The sequence below is a fragment of the Rattus norvegicus genome, chromosome 11, assembly GCF_036323735.1.
Source record: "Rattus norvegicus strain BN/NHsdMcwi chromosome 11, GRCr8, whole genome shotgun sequence".
NCBI classification, from domain to species: Eukaryota; Metazoa; Chordata; class Mammalia; order Rodentia; family Muridae; genus Rattus; species Rattus norvegicus.
In genome coordinates, this window is record NC_086029.1 from 91440842 (window position 1) to 91450602 (window position 9761).

Here is a 9761-nt window from a genome sequence, read left to right on the forward strand (position 1 = left end):
CGAGTTCACAGTGTCTCCTTCAGCCATTCCTATCTTGTAGTGAATTGAAGCTGTCTCCAAAGCTTGAGTTTGGCCACAGAGGCTGTAGTAGCTCTCTGGAACATTCTCTCTAAGGTAGACAGGAATCTTTGGATGCAACGTCCTTACCTCATAGATCACACAGGTGCCACAGGAGATTCTCACTTCTGCAGGATCTAAGAGCTCACTCTCTGTTCCCCTCTCCTGTTCACTGAGCCAAGGCGAGGATAGTTAGACTTGCTTATCAGTGTTCCTAAATCTGTGTAATTACCCAACTGGAAAATAATCTATGTCAACACGGTGTCTGCCAACATCTTATTATCACAAAATACCCAGTGACCAGGGTGGCATATACTTGTTATCCTAGCACTGGGGAGACTGAGAGAAGAGGTTTGCTGAGAGTTTGAGGTTAATCTGGGTTGTATTTTGGGTTCAAGAGTCCAAGCACAGCCTGAGATACATAAAGAAAGGATATATATCCAGGAATGGTGATGTTGACCCTCAATCCCAGCCCTTGTCAAATAGAGGCAATTAGGTCTTTAAGTTTGAGGCTAAAGAGAAAGTCCTAGGACAGCCAGAGCTACAGCAGAGAAACCTGTCCTTAAAACACATGCACAAGGGATTGGGGATTTAGCTCAGTAGTAGAGCGCTTGCCTAGCAAGCACAAGGCCCTGGGTTCGGTCCCCAGCTCCGAAAAAAAGAAAAAAGAAAAAAGGAAAAAGAAGAAAAAAAAACACATGCACAAGAGTAGTCTCGTGAGCAAGTTCACGTATGCACACACACACCTTCATACGTACACACACCTGCATACACACACATACACACACACACACACACACACACACACACACACACACACACACACACATCTCTTTGTACACGTGCCTAACATCTGAGAACCACTCTCTCCACAAAAAGAGATTCCCCCACTTTCCTCAAACACTCAGAGCCCACATTCTGGGACCCACCTGTAACACCTGCTCCCCTCACAGATAGAGCCCTCAGTCCAACTCCCTCTGGTTCACTAACCCTAACCCAACACAGAGCAAAAGCCAATATCCCTTAATAAAAAGTCAAGAGAGCCAGAGAGCCAGACATGGTAACACATGCTTTTAATTCAGCACTCGGGGGAGGGAGGGGTTACTATGAGTATGATGCCACCCTGCTGGTCTACAAAGCAAGTTCCAGGCCAACCCAGGGTGGATGGGAAAGACTGTCTCCAAAAAAAAAAAAAAAAAAAGAAAAGAAAAGAAAAGAGAGAGAGAAAGAAAGAAAGAAAGAAGAGAAAAGAAAAGAAAAAAGAAAAAAGACTGATTTGGAACAAGCACATCTCAACCCAATATAGGAGCAGGATCATTCTAAATGGAGGAAAAACTTAAAAGCAATATCTTTAAAATCATGAGCCAGACAAGGCTGACGATTCTCTTCATTAGTACTCATGTAGGGCAGTAAGACAAGGGTTATTGCTGAGAGCTAGTGAGGAAAGCAGTGAGGTGCATGGTCAGTGGGGAGTGGGGATGGGGTGGGGGAAGGGGATGACTTCTGGCTATTAACACCTGCTGATCTCAGCCTGGGATTAAGAGAAGAAACTTAGTTATTTAGGCTCTTTATTCTGTGACTGGGACCTGAGCTGGCCAGGCAAGTTTGTTACTCTTTGTGAACCACAGGAAAAGGAAAAGAAAGGAAGGAAGGAAGAAAAAAAGAAGGGAAAGAAGGAGAGAGAGAGAGAGAGAGAGAGAGAGAGAGAGAGAGAGAGAGAGAGAGAGAGGGAGAACGAGCCAGGCGCACACAGAAGTATGCACACTGGATGAAACAGAAAGGGTATATGGTCACTTTATTTTCACTCTCAGTGTTTATACTTTCCCAGACAAAAATTACCACATGCAATTTTTTCCCATTAATTTATTTATTCACTTTACATCCCAATCCAGCTCCTAGTCCCCTTCACTCAGAGCCTTCCCCCATTTCTCCATCCCTTCCCCTCTGAGAAAGGGGATTCCTCCCACACACAATGATACACCCCACATACACATCAAGTCACTGCAGAACTAGGCACATCCTCTCCCACTGAGGCCAAAATAGGCAGCCCAGTCAGGGGAATGGGACCCACAGTCAGGTAACAGGTTCAAACACAGCCCCTGCTCCAGTTATTGGGACAGCCACATGAAGACCAAGCTGTATGTCTGCCACATACGTGGGAACCAGGTCCAGCCTATGCTCCCTTCCTGGTTGGTGGTTCAGTCTCTGGGAGCCCCCAAGGGTTCAGGTTAGTTGACTCTGTAGGTCTTCCTGTGGAGTCCTTGTTTTCTGATCCCTCAATTCTTCCCCCAACTCGTCCACATGACTTCTTGAGCTCCATCCAATGTTTGGCTGTGGGTCTCTGGATCTCTTTCCATTCGCTACTGGGTGGAGCCCCTCAGAGGAGAGTTATGCTAGGCTCCTGTCTGCAAGCACAACAGAGTATCATTAACAGTGTCAGGGATTGGTTCTTGCCCTTGGGATAGCTGTCAATTGGGGGCAGCACTTGGTGGGCCATTCCCTCGGTCTTTGCTCTGTCTTTGTCCCTGCACATCCTGTAGGCAGGACACATCTAAGTGAGGTAACCAAGGCCCAAAAGGTCTGTACTCACGTATAAGTGTATTCATTTTCATGCTCTGCTTTTTATTGACTACTGAAGCAGGAGAGACGCCCCCACAGCAAACACTACTTACAAAAATGCCTTCAAGCTTCTGCCTAACACTCCACCATAGAGGTCTGCTTGGCTTCATTTAATCTTCCCACGTTGTTGATCTTGTTATTAGTGTGTGTGTGTGTATATGTGTGTGTGTGTGTGTGTGTGTGCATGCGCACGTGTGCGCGTGGGAGAAGGGTGCATGCCATGCATGTGTGTGGAAGTCAGAGGACAACTTTGTGGGACCGGTTCTCTCCTGTCTTCCTGTGAGTTCCTGGGATAAAGGCCTTTATCATCTGAGTCATTACTGGCCCTGTGGATCAATTGGACAGTTTACCATGTCTTTTGTTCTTGTAATTAAAAGGGCAAAGACTATGGTTGCATATAAATTCTTTTGTTTTAGATTCCCAGAAATGCGACTACTAAGGCAAAAGTATGAACTTTTAGGTGAGAATTTTCTTACTACGCTTTGAAGATCCTGTTGGCTTCCACAAGAGGTTGCTTCTATCTGGAGAAATTTTCATTACCCTGCATCCAGGAAAGCCAGTCTCTAGAGGTGAAATCTGTCCTTAAACATTCCCATCATAAATGCAGGAGCTGGGCTGGAGAGATGGCACAGTGGCTAAGAGCACTGACTGCTCTTCCAGAGGTCCTGAGTTCAATTCCCAGCAATAACATGATGGCTCACAACCATCTGTAATGAGATCTGATGCCCTCTTCTGATGTGTCTGAAAACAGCTACAGTGTACTCATATATAATAAATAAATAAATCTTAAGAAAGAAAGAAAGAAAGAAAGAAAGAAAGAAAGAAAGAAGGAAAGAAAGAAAGGAAGGAAGGAAGGAAGAAATGCAGGAGTTGTTGGAGATTTTGGCTTTTCTTATCCAGCTACTCATTTTAGAGATGGTGCTGTTGGGCTGGAGAGATGGCTCAGTGGTTAAGAGCACTGACTGCTCTTCCAGAGGTCCTGAGTTCAAATCCCAGCAACCACATGGTGGCTCACAACCATCTGTAGTGAGATCTGATGCCCTCTTCTGGTCTGAAGACAGCTACAATGTACTTACAAATAAATAAATCTTAAAAAATTTTTTAGAGATGGTGCTGCAAAGGATGAGATTTTAATAACCACATAGTCACCAAGGATAGAGGTGATGTAGACCTGATCCTCTGACCACAGGAGAAGGGAAATAGCCTTTATTGACAGGGTGAAAGGAGAGTCAATTCCCTAGGGATAGAGTTATAAGAAATGAGGATGTCCAGGACAGAGGGAGCAGCGGGAGAAAGAACATGGCTCCGAGAGTAAAGGCTGTGCGTGCGTGCGTGGGTGTATGCATGTTAAGATGCGTGTCCTGTGAGAGAGGAGACTTATTTTGGAGAAAGAAACCATGCTTTTCATTGCTTGAATTTTGCTAATTACACAGTGGTTTCTGGTGTTTGTACACCATTTTGGATTTGGATGTGCTGTTATTCATTACCTGAGTTTTGCCTCAATTATTTTCAGGTAGAAAACACAGCTTTTTTTTTTTTAATGTCTTTGTTTTTTGAGACAAGGTTTCTCTGTGTAGCCCTGTCTATCCTGGAACTCACTCTGTAGGCCAGGCTGGCCTTGAACTCAGAGATGTGCCTGCCTCTGTCTTCCAAGTGCTGGCATTCAAGTTGCAGGCCACCACTGCCCAGCAAAAACAGAGCCTTTTAAAGATACTTGTCCAAGACACTCAAGCACACTGCAGAGTTGGGAATTGGGATTTAATCCACCAAATCCTGTTGCCAAGTAGTGTTTCCCCAACCAGAGCCAACATAGGGAACATAGTGCCAATCATTCCGTACAGAGACTCCAACTCCCTTTTCTATTTACAGGCCTTTTTCACGGTGTCAATCTTGAAATAGAAAGGATGGTTATTCTCTGCATTAAGCTGTGCAATGGAATGACCAAGTGCCTCCTTCAGCTCCGGGCTGTCTACAGGTATGTCCCTGGGGCAGCCACAACAATTCTTGCAAGGTAGTTCTACCAAATCATTTCTTGAAGAAAATCAGATCTAAAGTCAGTAGGTACACCCAGACAGTAGACTTGCCTGGCCCTTGTCACACACAACCCCTGCTTCCTCATTCATGCAGAGTGCAAGGTAAACAACAGGGACAAGGGAAGGTGGTCCATGCAACAGTCACTGCTCCCCTGTGTCCTCCTTGACCTCACATTTAGGAAAGTGGGTTTGCCATTCTCACCCATGGGCTGGAACTGCTTTGAGTTTTACTCCCTGACACAGGGTCTTATGTGTCGCAAACTAGGCTTGAATTCTGTGTGTAGTAGTTGACCTAGAACTTCTGATCCCCCTGCTTCACTTTCCTGACTGACATGGTTACAGACATGCACTGCCATGCCAGGTTAAAATTTCCCATTTTTGATGTAAACTAAAGAGAAATGTTTAACTTTGAGGAAAATGATTCTCCAATGGACAGCTGGGAGTCCATAGCTCCATTAAACAGGCAGTGCCAGTGGTGCTCCTCATGACAGGTGCACAAGGTGCTCCTCATGACAGGTACACAGTGGTGCTCCTCATGACAGGTGCACAGTGGTGCTCCTCATGACAGGTGCACAAGGTGCTCCTCATGACAGGTGTACAAGGTGCTCCTCATGACAGGTGCACAGTGGTGCTCTTCATGACAGGTGCACAGTGGTGATCCTATGACAGGTGCACAGTGGTGCTCCTCATGACAGGTGTACAAGGTGCTCCTCATGACAGGTACACAGTGGTGCTCCTCATGACAGGTGTACAAGGTGCTCCTCATGACAGGTGCACAGTGGTGATCCTCATGACAGGTGCACAGTGGTGCTCTTCTTGACACGCACACAATGGTGCTCCTCATGACAGGTGCACAGTGGTGCTCCTCATGACAGGTACACAGTGGTCCTCCTCATGACAGGTGCACAGTGGTGCTCCTCACGACCATACAGGGTGGTGCTCCTCATGGCAAATGCACCTTTAGAGTGCACATCATGACACAGGTAATTTGTTGCAATAACAGAAAGCCAACAACACAATAGATATTGTCTTAGTTAGGGTTTCCATTGCTGTGAACAGACACCATGACCAAGATGACTCTTATAAAGGACTACATTTAGTTGGGGCTGGCTTACAGAGGTCCAGCCCAGTATCATCAAGGCAGGAGCCTGGTAGCTTCCAGGCAGGCATGGCACTGGAGGAGCCTCAAATTCTACATCTTCACCCAAGGGAAGCCAGGGGCAGGCTGACTCTTCCACACCGGGTGGAGTTTTTTCAAAGCCCATCCCCACAGTGATACACTTCCTCCAAAAAGACCATACCTCCTTCAACAAGGCCACCCTCCTAATAATGATGTCTGTATCTGTTCATAAGTTCATTTTATTTTAGTTTTTATTTTTAAGAGATCCTGCCAACTATCAGGTAAGTTACTTAGCTGACCCAGTTTCAGCTTCCTCTCCTGAAAAATCAAGGTAAATAACTTCCAGTACTTGCTAGGAATTGAACTCAGGACCTCTGGAAGAGTTCTCCAGCCCCTGAAGATCTATTTATTTATTATGTATACAGCATTCTGCCTGCAGGCCAGAAGAGGGCACTATATCACATTATAGATGGTCTTGAGCCATCATGTGGTTGCTGGGAATAGAACTCAGGACCTATGGAAAAGCAGCCAGTGCTCTTAACCTCTGAGCCATCTTTCCATCCCTTTTAACTGTTTTTAAATATTTATTTGTTTGTTTGTTTATTCAAAACAGGATTTCTCTGTGTAACCCTGGCTGTCCTGGAACTCTCTCTGTAGACCATGCTGGCCTTGAACTCAAGAGATCTGCCTGCTGGGATTAAAGGCATGTGCCACCCCAGCAGGCTGCTTATAGCTTTTAAGAAATATCATTTCCAACAGTGTGTTTCCCCCACTGGAACCATGCTGTAAGGGCAGCTTGTAATCTCTTTTGTTACTATATACAAACATAATGAAGTCCAGGCCTGGTGGTACATTTCTTCAATCCAGGCAGCCAGACCAGAGTCAAGTGGGTCTCTTAGAGTTCAAGACCACCCTGGTCTTGAAGTTCAGAGTAGCTAGAGCCACTGTGTGAGACAATGGTATCTTTTAGGTGCATCTTTAGTTTTAAATCTTATAAATTCATAACTATTTCATTATGTGTAACCTTTGCCCAGTATTAACAATGCACGGCTGAACACTTCAGAAAGAAACTCTGGTAGCACAAACAGTGTGACTGCCTTCACGAGTGCAGATCTGAACCACGGTGGACATCGTCAGCCTTTGAAATCTGGCTTCCGGGGGAAACCAAGGGTCCTTCACTAACAGGTATTCCCATGTTTAAAACGTGATTTCACTTACGTTTTTAGTTTCATTCAGGTGCACATGAGGAGTCTTTGTGCCTGAGGCCTAGTGGAGAGTAACATTAGAGTTGGGTGAGTTTCTGGGAGGCTGCTCCTGGCTGGGGCTGCTCCTGCCTGAGGCTGCCCCTCATCCTTTGTAGAGAAGTGCTTCCTGGTCCCTACTCCACATCACCCACGCCCAGAGTCATGAGGGGCTTCTTTGTGGACTGTGGCTACTCAGAGAACCTGTTCTCTCCTCTTGGTGAATGCATTTCATGCTGTGCTCGCTAGTTTTCTGTCAATGCAACACAAGCTAGTCATGAGATAGGAGGGAGCCTCAACTGAGGAAATACCCCCACAAGATCTGCCGTAGGGCAATTTCTTAAATAGTTTAAAACTGTTCAACTCTGCCAGGCCTTGTGGGGGCTGCTCTGTAGACTCGAGTGTTAATGATTATCAGAAGAGATCATCCGCCACCTGGTGCCCAGCTTTGAAATTGCACCCCGGGACTTTCCAAAACCCACCAGGAAGTCTAGTCTGCAAGTCCACAAAGACTGAAACCTTAAATGTCTTCTGAACCAGGAGCAAAGCGATGGTGACGTTGCTTCCAGATGAAGAGTCTCAGTCTAGACAGCAGTTAAAACTGTCACAACCAAAATAAAATTTATGAATATAAATTGCATTATGGATCTCTTGCTTCTGGTGGTCTGTTCCAGGCTGAAGGTTAAACGTGTCCAGGAAGGAGCTGGGACTGTAGTGCTCAGATATTCTCAAGAGGAAGGTTTAAAGGTCGATGGCCCTGTAAATGCAGGATTCTTTTGGAGACTCATCATTGTCTTTGCGTGAAGACATGTTGCTTTGCAATCGTCTCAAGTGTTGTGTCAAACTCTCTGGTTATGCTTGGGTCACAGCCCGCTCTCACATCTTCTGTGATCAGCATGCAGTGGTGAGTTCAGTCATCCATCTGCAAGTTGCCCTGCTTGCAACAGCACCCTTTCTGGAAGGCAAGCCTAGATATTGTCCAAACAGAGCTCAGTCCATGAGAGGAGTGCAGCGCTGTGGTATCAGCAAATCGATGGCATCAGCAGGGATTCAACCAGAGGTTGGACATTAGCCCCCGAGCATTGGCCTTCTGGACATACCAGGTACACCAGGAACGTCTCTATCAAGAATATAATCTCAGCAAGGCTGAGAACCACTTAAAACAGATAGAGAAGACAGATGCCAGCAAACACAGAGCAAGGAAGTAGAATTGGCCTCTGTGAACTGGGAGATTATCTCCATGATGAAAGTTCGAGAAGGAAACAAGAGAAACTTTAATGGTATCTATGAAAAACATATGGAGTGCAATTGCCAGTACCAAAACATCCAAGGCCTTTATAATAGCCTTAGGCTGAGGAATTTCACCATGGCTAGCCGAGAAGGCTCCCTGGAACCAGCTGTGATCCCACAGTCTGGAGTCTTTGGCTTCCCACCAGGGAAGAGGTCAAAGTTTTCTTTGGACCGTACACCAGTTGGAAATCAAGGTGGTGAAGATGAAGGTGTTCAGTTCGGACCATTTTTTGTGTGTTCTCCCACAGCACCCGAACCCGTTAACAACTTCTTTAGTTTTGCGTCTCAAAGGCATGAAACAGAGCAGCGAGTCTGCAGCAGGGCCTTAAAAGCAAGAAGAATTTAGCTCATTTTTTTATTTCAAGACTGTTTTCCTGCATCCCTGGGTTCTCTTCACACGTCGGCCTTAGAAGAAGTTGGCTCGCAGTGTGGTGTGTGGCTTCCTGGTTGGTTTCGTCACTGTTTGCTTAGGGCACAGGCATTTCATGAATGTCGGTCTCTAGTTTGCCATTGCTCACACAGTCACGCTGCTGCACAGGTCCTGTTTCAGACCAAGCTGTGTCTATGCTTGTGTAAGCACCAGTGATAGGTTTACATAGCGTTTTGGATTCTAGTGTGTCTATGTCAAGTGTGTGCATTGTTTTTCTCTGCTAGTATATTTCTGCAAAAATGATGGTCTTGGAAAATGTTGGCTTGCACTTAACATGTGTTTTACAGTTTTGTATTTCCATTTGTGCTACTTTGGTTTGGAGGTGTGCTTATGCCAGTGAAAGAAATGTGTTCTGTTTATATTTTAAAATAATTTATACTGATAAAGTTATTTGTTGATTTTATTGATCTTTGTTTTAAAATAAAGATGCTTTACTTTTCTTTTTTTAAATTACATTCTGAAGAGAATTAAATTGCCAGACAGTGGTGGTGGGAGCCTTTAATCCCAGCACTTGGGAGGCAGAGGCAGGGTATCTGAGTTGAGGCCGGCCTGGTTTAGAGTTCTAGGCCAGCCAGTGTTGTACAGAGAAACCCTGTCGGGGCTCGGGATCTACAGCAGCATCTGAAAGGCAGATCCAGGCAGCAGAGGGAACAGAAAGCCAACTGGATGTGGTCAGGGTGTAGATCAGCCCTACCTCAGGGATGTCCCACTCACAGAGACACAGAGGCGGAGATCGATGCAATAAGCAAGAGGTTTAATGATCCAGTGTACTGGGGTGGGCCTGTAATCAGGACAAAGGTGACCCCGAAGAACAAAGGCCCATACCCTTTATACTGTTTCAGGGTATAGCCTTTAGATTACAGCGAGAGTTGGTTATTTCTCATTGGCGGGAATTATTACCTTTTGAATTCATTGATGGCCACCTGTTGTCCTTTGAATTCATTGGAGGCCCTTGGTGGGGAAATATCTTT

At 45.6% G+C, this 9761-nt stretch overlaps 1 pseudogene; it reads left to right on the forward strand.

Moving 5' to 3' along the window:
* Positions 1–7833: 7833 nt before the first annotated feature.
* On the forward strand, positions 7834–8706 carry Ccnb1ip1-ps2 (cyclin B1 interacting protein 1, pseudogene 2; annotated as a pseudogene).
* Positions 8707–9761: the final 1055 nt, after the last annotated feature.